Here is a 10,061-nt window from a genome sequence, read left to right on the forward strand (position 1 = left end):
ATTGCTTAGCCGAGGTCCTGGAAGCCTAACACGGCGTGTTCTTGTGCAAAAAGCCGCTGCTGAGCTCCAGCTGGAAGTGTAAAAAGAACCAGGCTGGATAAAAAAAAGAACCGGGCTGGATCAAAAAAGAACCGGGCGACCCGTTAAAATTGCTTAGCCGAGGTCCTGGAAGCCTAACACGGCGTGATCTTGTGCAAAAAGCCGCTCCCAAGCTCCAGCTGGAAGTGTAAAAAGAACCGGGCTGGATAAAAAAAGAACCGGGCTGGATAAAAAAAAGAACCGGGCGACCCGTTAAAATTGCTTAGCCGAGGTCCTGGAAGCCTAACACGGCGTGTTCTTGTGCAAAAAGCCGCTGCTGAGCTCCAGCTGGAAGTGTAAAAAGAACCAGGCTGGATAAAAAAAAGAACCGGGCTGGATCAAAAAAGAACCGGGCGACCCGTTAAAATTGCTTAGCCGAGGTCCTGGAAGCCTAACACGGCGTGTTCTTGTGCAAAAAGCCGCTGCTGAGCTCCAGCTGGAAGTGTAAAAAGAACCGGGCTGGATAAAAAAAGAACCGGGCTGGATAAAAAAAAAAGAACCGGGTGGCCCGTTAAAATTGCTTAGCCGAGGTCCTGGAAGCCTAACCCGGCGTGATCTTGTGCAAAAAGCCGCTCCCGAGCTCCAGCTGGAAGTGTAAAAAGAACCGGGCTGGATAAAAAAAGAACCGGGCTGGATCAAAAAAGAACCGGGCGACCCGTTAAAATTGCTTAGCCGAGGTCCTGGAAGCCTAACACGGCGTGTTCTTGTGCAAAAAGCCGCTCCCAAGCTCCAGCTGGAAGTGTAAAAAGAACCGGGCTGGATAAAAAAAGAACCGGGCTGGATAAAAAAAAGAACCGGGCGACCCGTTAAAATTGCTTAGCCGAGGTCCTGGAAGCCTAACACGGCGTGTTCTTGTGCAAAAAGCCGCTGCTGAGCTCCAGCTGGAAGTGTAAAAAGAACCAGGCTGGATAAAAAAAAGAACCGGGCTGGATCAAAAAAGAACCGGGCGACCCGTTAAAATTGCTTAGCCGAGGTCCTGGAAGCCTAACACGGCGTGATCTTGTGCAAAAAGCCGCTCCCGAGCTCCAGCTGGAAGTGTAAAAAGAACCAGGCTGGATAAAAAAAAGAACCGGGCTGGATCAAAAAAGAACCGGGCGGCCCGTTAAAATTGCTTAGCCGAGGTCCTGGAAGCCTAACACGGCGTGTTCTTGTGCAAAAAGCCGCTGCTGAGCTCCAGCTGGAAGTGTAAAAAGAACCAGGCTGGATAAAAAAAAGAACCGGGCTGGATCAAAAAAGAACCGGGCGACCCGTTAAAATTGCTTAGCCGAGGTCCTGGAAGCCTAACACGGCGTGTTCTTGTGCAAAAAGCCGCTGCTGAGCTCCAGCTGGAAGTGTAAAAAGAACCAGGCTGGATAAAAAAAAGAACCGGGCTGGATCAAAAAAGAACCGGGCGACCCGTTAAAATTGCTTAGCCGAGGTCCTGGAAGCCTAACACGGCGTGATCTTGTGCAAAAAGCCGCTCCCAAGCTCCAGCTGGAAGTGTAAAAAGAACCGGGCTGGATAAAAAAAGAACCGGGCTGGATAAAAAAAAGAACCGGGCGACCCGTTAAAATTGCTTAGCCGAGGTCCTGGAAGCCTAACACGGCGTGTTCTTGTGCAAAAAGCCGCTGCTGAGCTCCAGCTGGAAGTGTAAAAAGAACCAGGCTGGATAAAAAAAAGAACCGGGCTGGATCAAAAAAGAACCGGGCGACCCGTTAAAATTGCTTAGCCGAGGTCCTGGAAGCCTAACACGGCGTGTTCTTGTGCAAAAAGCCGCTCCCGAGCTCCAGCTGGAAGTGTAAAAAGAACCAGGCTGGATAAAAAAAAGAACCGGGCTGGATCAAAAAAGAACCGGGCGGCCCGTTAAAATTGCTTAGCCGAGGTCCTGGAAGCCTAACACGGCGTGTTCTTGTGCAAAAAGCCGCTGCTGAGCTCCAGCTGGAAGTGTAAAAAGAACCAGGCTGGATAAAAAAAAGAACCGGGCTGGATCAAAAAAGAACCGGGCGACCCGTTAAAATTGCTTAGCCGAGGTCCTGGAAGCCTAACCCGGCGTGATCTTGTGCAAAAAGCCGCTCCCGAGCTCCAGCTGGAAGTGTAAAAAGAACCGGGCTGGATAAAAAAAAGAACCGGGCTGGATCAAAAAAGAACCGGGCGACCCGTTAAAATTGCTTAGCCGAGGTCCTGGAAGCCTAACCCGGCGTGATCTTGTGCAAATAGCCGCTGCCGAGCTCCAGCTGGAAGTGTGAAAAGAACCGGGCTGGATAAAAAAAGAACCGGGCTGGATAAAAAAAGAACCGGGCGACCCGTTAAAATTGCTTAGCCGAGGTCCTGGAAGCCTAACACGGCGTGATCTTGTGCAAAAAGCCGCTCCCGAGCTCCAGCTGGAAGTGTAAAAAGAACCGGGCTGGATAAAAAAAAGAACCGGGCTGGTTCAAAAAAGAACCGGGCAACCCGTTAAAATTGCTTAGCCGAGGTCCTGGAAGCCTAACCCGGCGTGATCTTGCCCGAAAGTCAGCCTCTATACTTCCATTTTAGGTACCAGGGGCTATTAGTGTACTTGGTCCCACTAGTCAGTGTACTCATCCAGTTACCCCCCGTTTTCCAAAACACCATCGGCACGTATAAGGGGGGGACTCCTGAGAGAGATGAGGTATATGGCAGCGCAACACCAATCCGCTCCGCGCTGGTTCCCATGTCGGCTACGGATGAATAAAACCAGCCTGTCCCCCCTGGAGCTCACGAGACACGGAATTTTTTCTAAGTGCCAACGGCTCTTCCGAGCAAACGTGTCCGCTCCGGCTGGTTCCCCCGTCGGCCTCGAATGACGAAAAATGCCGGTCTCCGCCCGGAGCTCATGACAAACGAAAAATTTTCTAAGTGCCAACGGCACTAGCGAGCGAATGTGTCCGCTCGGCGCTGGTTCCCGGGTCGAACCCGGAAGACGAAAAACGCCGCTCTCCGCCCGGAGCTCATGACAAACGAAAAATTTTCTAAGTGCCAACGGCACTAGCGAGCGAATGTGTCCGCTCGGCGCTGGTTCCCGGGTCGAACCCGGAAGACGAAAAACGCCGCTCTCCGCCCGGAGCTCATGACAAACGAAAAATTTTCTAAGTGCCAACGGCACTAGCGAGCGAATGTGTCCGCTCGGCGCTGGTTCCCGGGTCGAACCCGGAAGACGAAAAACGCCGCTCTCCGCCCGGAGCTCATGACAAACGAAAAATTTTCTAAGTGCCAACGGCACTAGCGAGCGAATGTGTCCGCTCGGCGCTGGTTCCCGGGTCGAACCCGGAAGACGAAAAACGCCGCTCTCCGCCCGGAGCTCATGACAAACGAAAAATTTTCTAAGTGCCAACGGCACTAGCGAGCGAATGTGTCCGCTCGGCGCTGGTTCCCGGGTCGAACCCGGAAGACAAAAAACGCCGGTCTCCGCCCGGAGCTCATGACAAACGAAAAATTTTCTAAGTGCCAACGGCACTAGCGAGCGAATGTGTCCGCTCGGCGCTGGTTCCCGGGTCGAACCCGGAAGACGAAAAACGCCGCTCTCCGCCCGGAGCTCATGACAAACGAAAAATTTTCTAAGTGCCAACGGCACTTGCGAGCGAATGTGTCCGCTCGGCGCTGGTTCCCGGGTCGGACCCGGAAGACGAAAAACGCCGGTCTCCGCCCGGAGCTCATGACAAACGAAAAATTTTCTAAGTGCCAACGGCACTAGCGAGCGAATGTGTCCGCTCGGCGCTGGTTCCCGGGTCGGACCCGGAAGACGAAAAACGCCGGTCCTCGCCTGGAGGTCCCAGCAAAATCGGCGAAAAAACGACTAAGTGTCAACTTTCGAAAAAACGACTAAGTGCCCACGGCTCTGCGGGGCTTGTGAGTCCGCCCCGCGCCGGTTCGGTGGTCGGCCTCAAAAAGCAAAAAATCAGCCTCTCTCCCTGGAGCTCACCTCGAGGTACCAGGGGGTGAGGTACCCGGGCTAAGGTGCAGTACCTTTTTTGGTCTTCAGGTGCGCCAGAGTACAATGAAATGGTCCCAGTAGTCAGTGTACTCATCGACTTTCCCCCCGTTTTCCAAAGCACCTCGTTTACGAGTATGGAGGAGATGGTGCTGGTCTCCCCACGGCGTCGGACACGCCGTCCTCGACAGCACAAGGTCGGATAGAAGACCTGGAAAGCGCCGTGGCACGCGCTGGAGGTGGGCACTTTGGCGAAAAAACGACTAAGTGTCAACTTTCGAAAAAACGACTAAGTGTCAACTTTCGAAAAAACGGCTAAGTGTCAACTTTCGAAAAAACGACTAAGTGTCACCTCTCTGAAAAAATGGCAAAGTGTCGCCTCTCTGAAATTTTTCTAAGTGCCCACGGCTCTGCGGGCTCGTGCATCCGAGCCGCGCCGGTTCTGCAACCGGCCTAGAATGACGAAAAATAACGGTCTCCTCCTGGAGCTCACAGCCAATTGTGGCGAAAAAGTGGCAAAGTGCCCACGGCCCTGCCGAGCTTTGGCGTCCGCTCAGCGCCGGTGCCGCAGTCGGCCTCGAATGACGAAAAATGACGGTCTCCTCCTGGAGCTCACAGCCAACTTGGCAAAAAGTTTCTAAGTGCCCACGGCCCTGCCGAGCTTTGGCGTCCGCCCAGCGCCGGTTCCGCAGTCGGCCTCGAATGACGAAAAATAACGGTCTCCTCCTGGAGCTCACAGCCAACTTGGCAAAAAGTTTCTAAGTGCCCACGGCCCTGCCGAGCTTTGGCGTCCGCTCAGCGCCGGTGCCGCAGTCGGCCTCGAATGACGAAAAATGACGGTCTCCTCCTGGAGCTCACAGCCAACTTGGCAAAAAGTTTCTAAGTGCCCACGGCCCTGCCGAGCTTTGGCGTCCGCCCAGCGCCGGTTCCGCAGTCGGCCTCGAATGACGAAAAATAACGGTCTCCTCCTGGAGCTCACAGCCAACTTGGCAAAAAGTTTCTAAGTGCCCACGGCCCTGCCGAACTTTGGCGTCCGCTCAGCGCCGGTTCCGCAGTCGGCCTCGAATGACGAAAAATAACGGTCTCCTCCTGGAGCTCACAGCCAACTTGGCAAAAAGTTTCTAAGTGCCCACGGCCCTGCCGAACTTTGGCGTCCGCTCAGCGCCGGTTCCGCAGTCGGCCTCGAATGACGAAAAATAACGGTCTCCTCCTGGAGCTCACAGCCAACTTGGCAAAAAGTTTCTAAGTGCCCACGGCCCTGCCGAGCTTTGGCGTCCGCCCAGCGCCGGTTCCGCAGTCGGCCTCGAATGACGAAAAATAACGGTCTCCTCCTGGAGCTCACAGCCAACTTGGCAAAAAGTTTCTAAGTGCCCACGGCCCTGCCGAGCTTTGGCGTCCGCCCAGCGCCGGTTCCGCAGTCGGCCTCGAATGACGAAAAATAACGGTCTCCTCCTGGAGCTCACAGCCAACTTGGCAAAAAGTTTCTAAGTGCCCACGGCCCTGCCGAGCTTTGGCGTCCGCCCAGCGCCGGTTCCGCAGTCGGCCTCGAATGACGAAAAATAACGGTCTCCTCCTGGAGCTCACAGCCAACTTGGCAAAAAGTTTCTAAGTGCCCACGGCCCTGCCGAGCTTTGGCGTCCGCCCAGCGCCGGTTCCGCAGTCGGCCTCGAATGACGAAAAATAACGGTCTCCTCCTGGAGCTCACAGCCAACTTGGCAAAAAGTTTCTAAGTGCCCACGGCCCTGCCGAGCTTTGGCGTCCGCCCAGCGCCGGTTCCGCAGTCGGCCTCGAATGACGAAAAATAACGGTCTCCTCCTGGAGCTCACAGCCAACTTGGCAAAAAGTTTCTAAGTGCCCACGGCCCTGCCGAGCTTTGGCGTCCGCCCAGCGCCGGTTCCGCAGTCGGCCTCGAATGACGAAAAATAACGGTCTCCTCCTGGAGCTCACAGCCAACTTGGCAAAAAGTTTCTAAGTGCCCACGGCCCTGCCGAGCTTTGGCGTCCGCTCAGCGCCGGTTCCGCAGTCGGCCTCGAATGACGAAAAATAACGGTCTCCTCCTGGAGCTCACAGCCAACTTGGCAAAAAGTTTCTAAGTGCCCACGGCCCTGCCGAGCTTTGGCGTCCGCCCAGCGCCGGTTCCGCAGTCGGCCTCGAATGACGAAAAATAACGGTCTCCTCCTGGAGCTCACAGCCAACTTGGCAAAAAGTTTCTAAGTGCCCACGGCCCTGCCGAGCTTTGACGTCCGCCCAGCGCCGGTTCCGCAGTCGGCCTCGAATGACGAAAAATAACGGTCTCCTCCTGGAGCTCACAGCCAACTTGGCAAAAAGTTTCTAAGTGCCCACGGCCCTGCCGAGCTTTGGCGTCCGCCCAGCGCCGGTTCCGCAGTCGGCCTCGAATGACGAAAAATAACGGTCTCCTCCTGGAGCTCACAGCCAACTTGGCAAAAAGTTTCTAAGTGCCCACGGCCCTGCCGAGCTTTGGCGTCCGCCCAGCGCCGGTTCCGCAGTCGGCCTCGAATGACGAAAAATAACGGTCTCCTCCTGGAGCTCACAGCCAACTTGGCAAAAAGTTTCTAAGTGCCCACGGCCCTGCCGAGCTTTGGCGTCCGCCCAGCGCCGGTTCCGCAGTCGGCCTCGAATGACGAAAAATAACGGTCTCCTCCTGGAGCTCACAGCCAACTTGGCAAAAAGTTTCTAAGTGCCCACGGCCCTGCCGAGCTTTGGCGTCCGCCCAGCGCCGGTTCCGCAGTCGGCCTCGAATGACGAAAAATAACGGTCTCCTCCTGGAGCTCACAGCCAACTTGGCAAAAAGTTTCTAAGTGTCACATCTCTGAAAAAACGGCTAAGTGTCGACTTTCGAAAAAACGGCAAAGTGTCACATCTCTGAAAAAACGGCTAAGTGTCGACTTTCGAAAAAACGGCTAAGTGTCAACTTTCGAAAAAACGGCTAAGTGTCGCCTCTCTGAAAAAACGGCAAAGTGTCAACTTTCGAAAAAACGACAGAGTGTCGCCTCTCTGAAAAAACGACTAAGTGTCGACTCTGAGAAAATGGCAAAGTGCCCACGGCTCTGCGGGCTCGTGCATCCGACCCGCGCCGGTTCCCCAGCCGGCCTGAAATAAGGCAAAACCAGCCTCTCCGCCTGGAGCTCAGAGCCAACTTGGCGAATATTTTCTAAGTGCCCACGGCTCTGCGTGGCTACGGCGTCTGCCCAGCGCCGGTTCCTGGGTCGAACCCCGAGGACGAGGAATGCCGGTCTCCGCCTGGAGGTCCCAGCTTAATCGGCGAAAATTTTCTAAGTGCCCACGGCTCTGCCGGGCTCGTGCATCCGACCCGCGCCGGTTCCCCAGCCGGCCTGAAATAAGGCAAAACCAGGCTCTCCCCCTGGAGCTCAGAGCCAATTGTGGCGAAAAAACGACTAAGTGTCAACTTTCGAAAAAACGACTAAGTGTCAACTTTCCAAAAAAACGGCTAAGTGTCGACTTTCGAAAAAACGGCTAAGTGTCAACTTTCGAAAAAACGACTAAGTGTCGCCTCTGAAAAAACGACTAAGTGTCGCCTCTCTGAAAAAACGACTAAGTGCCCACGGCTCTGCGGGGCTTGTGAGTCCGCCCCGCGCCGGTTCGGCGGTCGGCCTCAAAAAGCGAAAAATCAGCCTCTCTCCCTGGAGCTCACCAAAAATTTGTCGAAATTTTTCTAAGTTCTCCTCGAGGTACCAGGGGGTGAGGTACCCGGGCTAAGGTGCAGTACCTTTTTTGGTCTTCAGGTGCGCCAGAGTACAATGAAATGGTCCCAGTAGTCAGTGTACTCATCGACTTTCCCCCCGTTTTCCAAAGCACCCCGTTTACGAGTATGGAGGAGATGGTGCTGGTCTCCCCACGGCGTCGGACACGCCGTCCTCGACAGCACAAGGTCGGATAGAAGACCTGAAAAGCGCCGTGGCACGCGCTGGAGGTGTCACTGTGGCGAAAAAGTGACTAAGTGTCAACTTTCGAAAAAACGGCTAAGTGTCAACTTTCGAAAAAACGGCTAAGTGTCAACTTTCGAAAAAACGGCTAAGTGTCAACTTTCGAAAAAACGACTAAGTGTCGCCTCTCTGAAAAAACGGCAAAGTGTCAACTTTCGAAAAAACGACTAAGTGTCAACTTTCGAAAAAACGACTAAGTGTCACCTCTCTGAAAAAATGGCAAAGTGTCAACTGCGAATGTGGTGGTGCATGGAAGGAAGTGGAGGACGGCCGCCTCCTTAAACACAGGCCGAAGAGGAGCGTCAGGGCCGGCTCCTTAAACACGGACCGAGTGTCGCCCTTAACACAGACCAAGCGGAGGACGGCCGCCTCCCTAAATACAGGCCGAACCGGAGCGCGAGGGCCGCTCCTTAAACACGGACCGAGTGTCGCCCTTAACACAGACCAAGGGGAGGACGGCCGCCTCCTTAAACACAGGCCGGAGAGGAGCGTCAGGGCCAGGCTCCTCAAACATGGACCGAGTGTCGCCCTTAACACAGACCAAGGGGAGGACGGCCGCCTCCTTAAACACAGGCCGGAGAGGAGCGTCAGGGCCAGGCTCCTCAAACATGGACCGAGTGTCGCCCTTAACACAGACCAAGGGGAGGACGGCCGCCTCCTTAAACACAGGCCGGAGAGGAGCGTCAGGGCCAGGCTCCTCAAACATGGACCGAGTGTCGCCCTTAACACGGACCAAGGGGAGGACGGCCGCCTCCTTAAACACAGGCCGGAGAGGAGCGTCAGGGCCAGGCTCCTCAAACATGGACCGAGTGTCGCCCTTAACACGGACCAAGGGGAGGACGGCCGCCTCCTTAAACACAGGCCGGAGAGGAGCGTCAGGGCCAGGCTCCTCAAACATGGACCGAGTGTCGCCCTTAACACGGACCAAGGGGAGGACGGCCGCCTCCTTAAACACAGGCCGGAGAGGAGCGTCAGGGCCAGGCTCCTCAAACATGGACCGAGTGTCGCCCTTAACACGGACCAAGGGGAGGACGGCCGCCTCCTTAAACACAGGCCGGAGAGGAGCGTCAGGGCCAGGCTCCTCAAACATGGACCGAGTGTCGCCCTTAACACGGACCAAGGGGAGGACGGCCGCCTCCTTAAACACAGGCCGGAGAGGAGCGTCAGGGCCAGGCTCCTCAAACATGGACCGAGTGTCGCCCTTAACACGGACCAAGGGGAGGACGGCCGCCTCCTTAAACACAGGCCGGAGAGGAGCGTCAGGGCCAGGCTCCTCAAACATGGACAGAGTGTCGCCCTTAACACAGACCAAGCGGAGGACGGCCGCCTCCCTAAATACAGGCCGAACCGGAGCGCGAGTGTCGCTCCTTAAACACGGACCGAGTGGAGGACGGCCGCCTCCTTAAACACAGGCCGAACAAAATGACACAAAGTGTCAACTGCGAATGTTGTCCATCCAAGGAAGGAGCGTGATGCCCGGCCGGCTCCTTAAACACAGGCCGAGAGTCGCCCCGGACGGTCCGCCTCGCGGCGCCCGTCTGCTCGGATAAAATGACACAAAGTGTCAACTACGAATGTTGTCCATCCAAGGAGGGAGCGTGATGCCCGGCCGGCTCCGAAAACACAGGCCGAGAGTCGCCCCGGACGGTCCGCCTCGCGGCGCCCGTCTGCTCGGATAAAATGACACAAAGTGTCAACTGCGAATGTTGTCCATCCAAGGAGGGAGCGTGATGCCCGGCCGGCTCCGAAAACACAGGCCGAGATTCGACCCCGGACGGGCCGTCTTCTCCCGGCGCCCGCCCGCGTACGCCCCCCATCCCCGGTCGCCCGTCTGCTCCCGGCGGGCCTCCGAGTACCCCCTCACCCAACTGACCGACTGGCACTCATGACCCGCCTTGGTAGGGCCCCCATCGGCCTCGGCTCGTCCGACGTCGGGTGGACGGTTCCTACCCACTGCGGGTCGCACTCTAGCGCCCCGGCCGCCGCGTGAGCGTGCGCTCCCCGCGCCGCCCCGCAGGCCCCGGCGCGACCGTACTGCGGCGAGACCGAGACGACCCGGTTTGGCATCCATCCCACCTAGCCACGATCCA

The sequence above is a fragment of the Syngnathus leptorhynchus genome, unplaced genomic scaffold, assembly GCF_054491065.1.
Source record: "Syngnathus leptorhynchus isolate UIUO unplaced genomic scaffold, UIUO_Slep HiC_scaffold_160, whole genome shotgun sequence".
NCBI lineage: Eukaryota > Metazoa > Chordata > Actinopteri > Syngnathiformes > Syngnathidae > Syngnathus > Syngnathus leptorhynchus.